Genomic DNA, 11,427 nt, shown 5'->3' with positions numbered 1-11,427 from the left:
AGGTTGTGGAAGAAAGATATCAGACCACAAGTCTAAATCTAGTAGGAACACGGAAGCTGTGAAAACAGGACTGGCTTCTTTTCTGGATTTATTTTCTTAAGGAATATGGTTAGGTCAGAGAACAAAACAAATTCTTAAACAAAGAGGAAAAATTTATCAGAACATGATGAAGATGGATTTTGGCTAAGAAGCATTAACTAATATACTACAAGGAAGTAGTGGTAAATGAAAATGTTCATCTTGTTTTGTTTCTTCAAATATTCTAGTATGGAGTCCATGGATGAAAATGGTTGTGAAAGGATGATGTAGGAAACTGAGTCTCTAGTGGTTATCTATGGAGGTGGCTAGATGTCAGATTCAGGATTTATACATTTTGTAGAGATAGCAATTAAGATTCACTGATACATTGGAAGTGGGATGATAGGGAAAGGCTGGTCAGGGATGACATCCGAATTTTAAGCCTGAACAATTGGGTGAATTGTTGCATTTACTTCGTTGGGGGAAAGCGGTGGAAAAGTAGGGATGTATTTGTGTGGGGGAGAAGGTCAAATATTGAAATTAAGAGTATCAGTTTGGACTTTATAATGTAAACAGTGCTAATTAAACTCTAAAATGAATGTAAGTGTAGAGTGATATATAGATTCACAATTTGAATGATCTGTTTCCTGGAATAATTTTCTTTGATTTTATGTCTATTTATTGTTTGAATAACGAGGGAACTTGTTTACTTTTATCTCATTTTTTTTCTTCCTAGATTTTTAATGTATACCCTACTACATTGCATATAGGTGTGGTAGAAGAGTGTCTTAAGACTATACTAACCTTTACTCCAACATAAAATTATATTTTGTAAACTGTAGTCCCAATAGACTGCTGGGGAAGAGCAATAACACATAAATGCATGAACATGTTAGTGTTAAAAACATTGCAAAATTATAAGTTTTTAAAAATGGATTAAAAGGTAACTAATGAAATTTTAGAACATCATTTCCAAAACTTGCTTCACTATAGAACAGTTTAAAATTCTAATATATTGATGAAAACCAAAAAGAACTCAACAGATTTAATGGGCTCTTGAATTAAAGTAGGTAGCAAAAAATGGGCTTTTAGACAGCTTATTCACTACAAGAGAGAATCATTTATCATGTGTGTAAAATACAATGAATTTTAAATAACATAGCTGTATGTTGAAATTATAAGAAAGAATACATAAATTAGACAAATATATATCACTTATTCAAATTCAATTGTAATATCAAATGTAATATCAATTGTAATATCAAAATGTCATTAACTGGAAAATAATACTAATAACTAAAATTTATTGAGCATTTACAGTGACTAAGAACAATTTCCAAGCATTTTACATATATTAACTCTATCAGTTAAGGAATACTTCTAGCTACAAGTGACAGTATTTAGTATTGGTCACTTAAAAACCTATGGTTCATTGCTTTTCATGTTAAAAGGAGTGTGGAAACTGGCATTGGTTCAGTGGCACAGTGGTTTCTCATAGCATCTACATTGCTCTCTTGGCCTCATCCTCTCGGTTGCAAGATGTCACTCCCAGGTCCAGGAAGCATGTTTGTGTTAAAGACAAGAAAAAGGAAGGAAAGGATGGACCTGGATACATCTGTCTCTTTTTATCAGGAAAACCAAAGCTTTTCTAGAAGCTCCAACAGATTTCTGCTTAGGTCTCCTCTGCTGGCACTATTACTTAGCACTCCTAGTTGCAAGGGAGGTAGGGAAATAATGTATTACATTTTTTTCTGCCTTTATAGCAGAACAGGAGAAAGGAAAAGAAGGTTGAGAATGGGTTTTGAATTAGACAGCCAACAGTGACTGCCACAAATTCATGTCTTTCTTGTGAAAACCCTATCAAAGTGGTACTTTTGTTTATTACCATTTTGCAAATGAGGAACTAAGACAGTGAGAAGTTAAGAAATTTGACCATGATCACACAACTAAATAATGTAGAACCAGAAATCAATTCAGGTGGTCTGTCTGTCTCCAGAATTGACTCTCTTCTCAGCCACTCTACTGTAGTATAGAAATAAAGCCACAGACAGATTTAACACTGAGCCTTCTCATGTGAGTGATCTTCCATATAACTTCCTTACATTCTCATGAATGATATATTTATTATAATAGGCAGTGCATTACCTAATGATAAAACTAAATAAATGTGTGCTATTTCTCTTATTCTTTCTAATTATGCCAATAATAATAAACCACATGGTTAATTCAAATTTGTAAAGTCACTCTTTCAAATAATTCTAAGTATTTTCATACATATTGTATACTTCTGATTTCCTCATAAATCCTTTGAGAAATAGAGAGAGGTAGATGTGATTATTTGCATTTAATAATTTGGGAATATGAGATCAAGCTTGTATCAAAAAGTTCTGGGACTTAAACCTAGATTTACATAGAACCAGACCATTTGTACTTCCTTAGATACCTGCCAGTATAGATGTCTTTACTTTAGGATAAATATTAATTAAATTGCAGAAGAATTGAAACAAATGTTAACGTTACAAATTTTCTCACCAAGGCAAAGGTTTAAAACTTTAAAACTCTACGTTTAATGTTTCTTAATGTCTTAACAATGGTCTCTGAGATACCATATTTTATGAAAGCTAGTTCTCTTAGTTAGTAGAATTTCTGAAACATTTTTGTAGCTCTATTTTATAAAATGCATTACCCTGAGTAATTATAAATTATATGCAGGAAGTAATGTATATTTTGTTGTTATTTTTTGAAATTAAAAACTCACAGATATGATTCATGTCAAGTATTTTTTTCTGTTGGAATTAATCATGAGTTTGTTTCTTATAATAAAATTAAGTCATTTTTATTAAGCTTTTTCATATTTTTTCATATTTTGATTTTTTAAAATTTATTTTTTGCTATAGCTTATTTTTCTTGAATATTTATATTTATGCTTTTTGTTTCTATCCAGATTGGTTTTTTTCCCTTTAATTTTTCAACTATTATTTTGGTGGAGGGGTACATGTGCAGGTTTGTTATATGGGTAAATTGCATGTCACTGGGGTTTGATATACAGATAATTTTGTCACCTAGGTATTGAGTGCAGTCATACCTAATAGGTAGTTTTCAACCCTCACCCTCCTTTCACCCTCCACCCTCAAGTAAGAGGGTTACTTACTTGTTAAGATTGAGGTGAAAAAATTGCATGTCACTGGGGTTTGATATGCAGATAATTTTGTCACCTAGGTATTGAGTGTAGTCATACCTGATAGGTAGTTTTCAACCCTCACCCTCCTCTCACCCTCTACCCTCAAGTAAGAGGGTTATGTACTTGTTAAGATTGAGGTGAAAAATTTGTACAGCCTTCCACAGTTTTAAAGAGGTAGTAATAGATACTTATCCTCTTGGTGATATCAAATGTTGTTTCTTCCAAGTTGTTTTTCAGACCTGGTTTGATGTAAGGGTTCATCAGGAGGAGTTCTAGGGTATCTTTGCTATCTTTGTTCCCAGAAACAAGATGCAACGGAGTTCAGAGGCCTTTTGTTTGGGCATTCATAGCTGCATCATGTGGAAGGAAGAAAGAAGCCACTCTAGTGTTATTACACTTACAAGCGTTGTACGGGGGTATCCAGCTATCCACAGTCACTGGATGAACATCTGCCCCTTGTGCAGTCACCTCATGGATGATATCTAAGTGTCCATTGTAGACTGCTCGATGAAGAAGGGTATATTCATCTTTGTCCCTAGTGTTGTTCACATGATTGGCTTTTTCAGAAAGTAGTCTTCGCACTATAGTAAGGCTAGAAACATGCCTTCAGTTCATGATTTTCAGTTTTTTCTATGGACATCTGGTGGATTATGGTGCGCTCCTGTTAAAAAGTGGATTTATTTCAGTAGCCCAAATAAGCAATTTACTTAGATCTTTTCACACATTTTTTTCTTGCAATTCATATCACTCTTCATTTTTTTCATCTTGCTCCTCATCTTTATCAGAATTGCTTATTCAGAGACTTTGAGTACCAGTGGGAATAAGGTATTCTTGTATTTCTAACAATTCAATTTGATTAAGGTATTCAAAAAAGTTCAAGGAATTTTCTTGGTCTGGTTTTCCATCATCATTCACTTTCCTTATCCATTTTTACTACTGTTCTAAATAAAAAGTACTTCAAATGCCAGGGTATAAATAGTATAAGTAATCTTTCTAGAGATGTGTTATATCTACTTTATTTTATTCATCAAGATTTGATGATATTCCTGATATTCTGTCAGTAATTAATAGGATGCCTTTCCAAACTTAAAGGGCATATTCCATTTTGGGAGAGATGTGAACTATGTCAATTTATCACAAACAACTCAGTGACAGGTGGGGCTATAATCTCCATTTTACAGATGTGTTAGTTCATTTTCATGCAGCTGATAAATACATACCTGAGACCGGGCAGAGAAAGAGGTTTAATGGACTTACAGTTCCACATGGCTGGGGAGGCCTCACAGTCATGGCAGAAGGCAAGGAGGAGCAAGTCACCTGTTACATGGATGGCAGCAGGCAAAGAGAGAGCTTGTGCAGGGGAAATTCCCATTTTTAAACCATCAGATCTTGTGAAACTTATTCACTGTCATGAGAACAGCATGGGAAAAACCCACACTCATGATTCAGTTATCTCCCACAGGGTCCCTTCCACAATATGTGGGAATTATGGGAGCTACAAGATGATATGTGGGTGGGGACACAGAGCCAAACCATATCAACAGGTGAAGGCATTGAAATTTGGATAGATTAAAACAACTTGCCCTAAATCAAGGACCCTTCAATGGAATTGAAAGGCCAGATATTCTAATTCAAAGGTTCCACATTGTTTTTCATTGCACTACATTTTACTGCTCTAAGCACAAAGCAGTAGAGATATTCTGAACCCAAGGATCCAAGGGCAACAGTAAGGGGAAGTAGGTAATAAAAACCTGTAAACTAGAGAGTCTGGTGAACAGGAGTAAGGGGAAAGGGCATGCAGTTCCAGCCTTGTGCCACTAGCTGGTCACTCACAGACCTGGGAGTTCTGCCTGCAGCCTTCCTAATAGTCAAGAGTGGAGAAGCCACTTCCTCCCAATCTGGGACCCATGATGGAGTCTGACCTACAGGGCTTGGCCTGAGGTCACTTGCCTGTACAGACCCAGGAGTTCTAAGATGGCGAGGGTCTACCAGGAAGTAAGGCCCCAATTTTAACATTTCTACAATGTTTTGTAAATAAACAAAATGAGATGATTATTTATCTTTAGTAGACTTGATTGTTTGCTACCATGTCAAAATAGCTTTCATTTTTCAGTGTTTCAAGGTTGTAGAAAATGTCAACTTAACTCTAGAAAATGGATTTATGCAGTTATTGCTGCCATAGAATGCTCTTAAAACAGTTTTTATGAACCTGAAGAAAATGACCACTGGCACATACCATTTTTGTTTAGAAAAGTTTATGTTTATTTCTATGCACACAGTAATTTAAGCTCATTATAAGTTGCATGTGTTTGGTTTAAAACCATGTTTGGGATTGTCACATTAAAATAAAATGGTAATATAGATATGATGTTTTTGACATCTGAGAAAAATTTTAGAAACGTGTCTCTCATAATTCGTTATATGGATAACAAACATCTTCAAAAAGGGCTAATTGAATGGTATTTATTATATTTTGGGAAAGAGGAGCAGCTGTCTCCTTGCTCTGACTTGACTTTATGGCCAACACTTTTCTTATGTTCTTGTAGCCAGGTTGAACAGACTTATGTGATTTATTAAACTGTAATGAACTAAAGAATAGATTTTCTGAAGCTTCATAGGTTCTTGCTGAGTATTGTGAGCAAGGTAAACTGAAAGCAGCAACACAAAGAGGAAGGTATATTTAAGATGCAAATGGAATGACCATTAAGCACCTATAAAATGTGGGGCCTTTTGATGCTATTTTATTTAAGTCTGAAAATCACGCTGAGAATTACATGCTAGGCTGATTTTGCAGCCTAATGGGGTCAGGAAATTTAATTGCCTTGCCTAGAATCACTAAATTTGAGCTTGGATTTGCAACCAGGTCTGTTTTGTTCCACAATTGTTCAACAAATATTTCTTGACACCAAACTAGGCTTTGAGAAAGACAAAGAAGGAATATTGTGTTGTAAATGTCTTTACTATGCTTTAAACATCGTCTTTCAGATTATAGTCATTCCATAAAATTCTCTACTTTTTTAGATAACAAAGGTGAGTTGTTATGTGCTGGTTGAAGATACCTATAAGAAACATAAAAGCCTTGTTAAACTTAATTATATTTTAATGGGAATGGCCTTAAGAGTCTGATGGCAGGATCCACTCAGTAGCATGGGAATGCATACAACAGAAGACGACTCTTGGGGCTGGATGTAGTGACTCATATCTGTAATCTCAGCTCACTGGGAGGCTGAGGCAGAAGGATCACTTCAGCTCTGGAGTTTGAGGTTACAGTAAGCTATGATTGTGCCACTGCACTCCAGCCTAAGTGACAGAGCTAGATCCTGTCTCTTAAAAAAATAGAAGGCTCTTGGATCAGGGGAGGGTGCAAGGGTGGTGGTGGTCATGGTGGTGAAGGTGAGGTAGAAAAGGGTGAGGTGAAAAGGCTAAGAAGAAAAATATCCTAGTTGTAGGAAAATCCTAAGAATACCCCAAAGTTAAGTAGGATTTAGCACTAGGAGATGGGGGAGAGAGTGCTAAGTTTGTTCCAGGAAAGGCACAACAAGAGGTAATTGCAGGCAATAGATGACATTCAAGAAGTGAACAGTGGTAGCTTATTCCAATCTGGCAGGTATGGAGAGCAGGAGCCAGGCCACAAAAGGAGGGTCAGCAACAACCATGCAAAGCATCCCTCTACTTTTAATCCCCCTATTTCATTCATTCCTCTTCGTCTTGTTACCCTTGTGACCTCATTTCATACCACTATCCACTTTGCTCACTCCTCTTTCTCTTTTTCTTAAACATGCTAGATTCTCTCCTATTTTAAGTCCTTTGCTGTAGCTGTTCCTTCTGTCTGAAATGCTCTCCTGGTGATCTTCACTAGACTAATTCGTTTACCTTCTCCATGTGTCTGCTTAACTCTTACCTTCTCAGTAAGGCCTCTCATGCCCATCCTATTTAATACAGCAAACTGCTCCTTCATCCTCTGGCATGTCTTACCCTACTCCATATACTTTCAAAATTCATAGTGGTTACCACCTTCACTCTCCAGCATGCCCTACCCTACTCTATATACTTCCAAAATTCATAGTGATTACCACCTTCTAACACATTACAGTGTATTATTTGCTTATATATTATGTTTATTTTCTGCTAAGTATAAACTCATGTAGCAGGCATTTGTGTTTTATTCCTTGATATATTTTAATACCCTAGAATAGTGCTCTAGGCAAGCTGGCCCAAGTTAATGCCAATCACAGATGTCACCTCTGAACCTGTACTTGTATCTTTAACCTAGTCTAATATATATCACATGAATAAAAATGACAAAGTAGTAGTCCTTAGGCACCTGTTGCTATTATTCTGTAGCTCACCACCAACCCTCTTTACTATTACAGGATCTGAGTCTTGTGTATTAACCCACTACTGCCTGCCCAACCACCACCAAAAAGTGTCTCATATCCTCACAAACAAGTTTGGTCAGCTACTGCAAGGGTTCAACCATTTTTCTCTTTCTTTCCATTCTAGTTCCCTTATGCTAAATGGTATGACTTCTGCAAATTCTTCCATGTCGTCTTGGCGAGGCTGCTGCTGTCATGAGAATCACATACTAACCCCACCACTTGGGCTTTTTCACTAAGTACCACCACTGAGTTGCTGGAGACTAGGCACTTGCACAGACATCTATAAAAATAGGCAAGAATGTCTTTATTGTGTCATGCTCTACTGGAAGAGAACCCAAAAATATTTCCTTACTTGTGGAGTTTTGCCAAGGACAGTGTCTTATTGAAAGAAAAAACCATATCATTCATTAAATCTTTCTTGCCTTCTAGCCATTTAGCATTTTGTAAAGCATCTATTTACTGAGCACATTTACCAGCACCAGCCCTATGCATTATTTTCTTTTTATCCTTGAAATAACCTTGAGAAACAAGGGTTATTCTCCTCAATTTTATAGATAAGGAACCCAAGACCAGAGAACTTAAATACTCACCAAGTGTCACATAGGTAATAGCTATGTGGTGATTAAAAGCCAGAACAATTAAGCCCTGTAGAAGATGATGTGCAGCTATATCTACCTTACCCTGCTGTCCATTTCATCCTCCAGCTCATATGACTGTGGGCTGATAATTCAGAGAGTTACTCTCTTCTGAGAGACTATGTTTCTTCCAATTCCTACTGGCAGATCCTGACCAATGACTCAATGATAGGGAGTTATAAAGGACTAACCACTTGCTTCAAGGTAGGGCTAATTCTGTGGTGCAATTTGTGCTCCAGAGCATTCCTGTGGGATCAAACTGAAACTAGTCTCTAACTGAGCCACATTCTTGCCTCTCCTGACCTATCCTACTTCCTTCACTTTTCTTCTTTAGAGAGTACAGCCCAATAAATCACTTGGACAAGAAAACTCATCTCATGCTTTCCTAGGAAACCTCACTTAAACCAGACCCATGATCCAATTTTTTAACTACTGCAGTACACTGCCCTCTTTTTTTATAAGACCAAGAGAGTTTACTCAGTTATTTCTTTCCTTACTATAGAGTGCCTCAATTGCTCATGTAAATGGATAGTACAATACAGTAAATCTCTATGATGAATGCATCTTGTGATCGGGTTCAGTTGTTCTTACACTCTGTTCTTTTCATGGACAGTATTCTAAAGTTGAACATAGATGAATATTTGTAATCAGTCTTGTGAACTGCTGGCCCAAGGATTTCTAGTGAAAATTTTAGACTGCATTCCTTTGGATAGAATTAAGTTTAATACTTCACAATTTTTTCTGATAGTAAAAATTGCAAAATTAGAAAATTTGAATACTTTTTGATAACAGAATACTAGATGATATTCACAAAGAACTTTATTTTTCCAAGCACACATTAATATTCTACCATTGGCTGACTGAAATGTATGTCTTATCATTACAAATAACTTCTGTGTAATCAATCCACACAAGGCATTCCAGTGGAGGTCCTTGTTGATTACAGATTGTCCATTTTTACTTCAAGGTCAGGGAAGCGGATAGAATTTGTAATGAATGGTATAATTGTTGAACATTTAAACAAACACAGTCTATTTGGAGGTGAACAGTATGATTTACGTAATGGGAAATCATGCCAACCAATCAGGTTTGGTTTAATAAAATGATAAATAGCTATTTGAAAAAGAAAAGGGGAACAATTAGATGTAACTTATTAACATTAGAAAAAATACCTTTGACAAAGTCTCCCTTTTCCCTGCTGTGCCCTATCATCCCCACACACATCCCGACACACACACATCCCCCGCAAACTGTTTCTTAAAAAGATACACTACAAGATTAGAGGAAATGATTTATTTTATCTAGAAATTGACTAAGAAACCAGGAATGAAGAGTTGGAACAGTTGCTTTTTAAAAAAGAAAACCGGTAGTTGGCTTCCGCAGTATGAGGTACTGACATTAATCTAAATTTTTTACAGATCAAGCACTTATATTAAATCTTTGCATTCACAGTTGTATTAAACAAGTGATTTTTATATGTGAAAAGAAATTAACAAAGAGGTTTTAAAAGTCTGAGATGCCAGGAGAGAGAACAGAAGGAAGAGAGTTGAACTTTGGTATGGCTAAGTATAAGATAAGGTGTATGGCTAGAAATAATTCAAATTATAATTGTGGGGACATGATCTTATGAGGTCTTAGACCTTCCCTACAGATTTTTGGAAGTTAAAAATGATGGTTCACATTTAAAACATTTTTAATTTTATCTTTATTGTGGTGAAATATACATAACATAACATTTACCATTATAACAATTCTAGTGGCATTAAGTATATTCACAATACTGTACGGCCATCACTGTCATCCATTTCCAGAACTTTTTCATCATGCCAAACAGAAACTTTGTATCCATTGGACAGAAACTCCCCATTCCCCTTTACCCCTTATGCCCTGGTAACCTCTACTCTCTGTCTCTGTGAATTTGCCTATTGTAGGTACTCCTATAGGTGGAATCATATAATATTTGTCCTTTCTTGTCTGATCACTTAGCAATGTTTTCAAGCATAATGTTTTCTTGTCACTTAGCATAATGTTTTCAAGGTTCATCCATATTATAGCATGTATCAGAACCTTATTCCTTTTTATGACTGAATAATATTCCATTGTATGTATGTTTTCTTTTCCTTTTCCTTTTGGAGACAGGATCTTTCTCTGTTGGCCAAGCTATAATAGTGCAGTGGCACTCTTGTAGCTCATTGTAACCTTAAACTCCTAGGCTCAGGCGATCCTTCTGCCTCGGCTTTTCACAGCACAGGAATTACAGATGTGAGCCACTGTGCTTGGCTTATATGTTTTCTTTAAAAAGAAAGTGTATGCTATCAGCCATGCACTATGTTAAATATTATATGGCTAATATCTCATTTAATCCTCACTACAGCTAATAGAGTAGATAATATTATTATCTCCAATTTATAGATGAGAACACTTTGCCCTAGAAGGTTTAAATACCATATTTTAGTAAGTGGTGGAGATGGGATTTAAACTAGGTCTGTTTATCTCTACTGTTCAATTGACAATCCTGAACTTCAAAAACTATATGAGGGCAGAGCAAGATGGTAGAATAGAAGCCTATGCCATTCGTCCCCCTCACTGGAATACCAAATTTTAACAGCTATCTTCACACAGAAAAGCACCATCACAAGAACCGAAAATCAGGTGAGCAATCACAGTACCTAATTTTAACTTCGTATTGTGGAAAGAGACATTGAGGAAGGCAGTCTTGAATCGCCGATGCCACCCATCCCTCATTCCCCAGCAGCAGCCATTGTGGTGCAGGGAGAGAATTTGTGCACTTTGGGGAGGGAAGAGCACAGCGAATGGGAAACTTTACATTGAACTCAGTGCTGCCCTGTCACAGCAGAGAATAAAGCCATGTTGGTCTCAGCCAGCGCCTGCACAGGGAGGGAGCATTTAGACCAGCCCTAGCCAGAGATGAATCACCATCCCGGCGGTTGGAATGTGAGCTTCTCAGCAAGCCTCGCCACTGTAGGCTTAAGTGCTCTGGGGTCTAGGTATACTAGAAAGGCTGTCTAGGGTACAGGACTACAATTCCTAGGCAACTCCTAGTGCTAGGCTGGGCTTAGAGCCAGTGAACTAGGGTGGCACCTGACCTAGGAAGACACCAGCTGCTGCAGTTAAGGGAGTGCTTGAGCCATCCCTTCCCCAACCCCAGGCCACATAGCTCACAGCAACAAAAGTGACTCCTTCCTTCTGCTTA

The 11,427-nt window shown here is 36.8% G+C and overlaps 1 pseudogene; it reads right to left on the bottom strand.

Moving 5' to 3' along the window:
- Nucleotides 1-3,191: 3,191 nt before the first annotated feature.
- LOC101018423 lies at nt 3,192-7,744 on the bottom strand (annotated as a pseudogene).
- Between the last annotated feature and the right edge of the window lie 3,683 nt (nt 7,745-11,427).

Source organism: Papio anubis, chromosome 4 (genome assembly GCF_008728515.1).
Source record: "Papio anubis isolate 15944 chromosome 4, Panubis1.0, whole genome shotgun sequence".
Lineage (NCBI taxonomy): Eukaryota > Metazoa > Chordata > Mammalia > Primates > Cercopithecidae > Papio > Papio anubis.
Note: the sequence above shows the minus strand (reverse complement) of the source record. Positions and strands in the feature narration are given on the sequence as shown.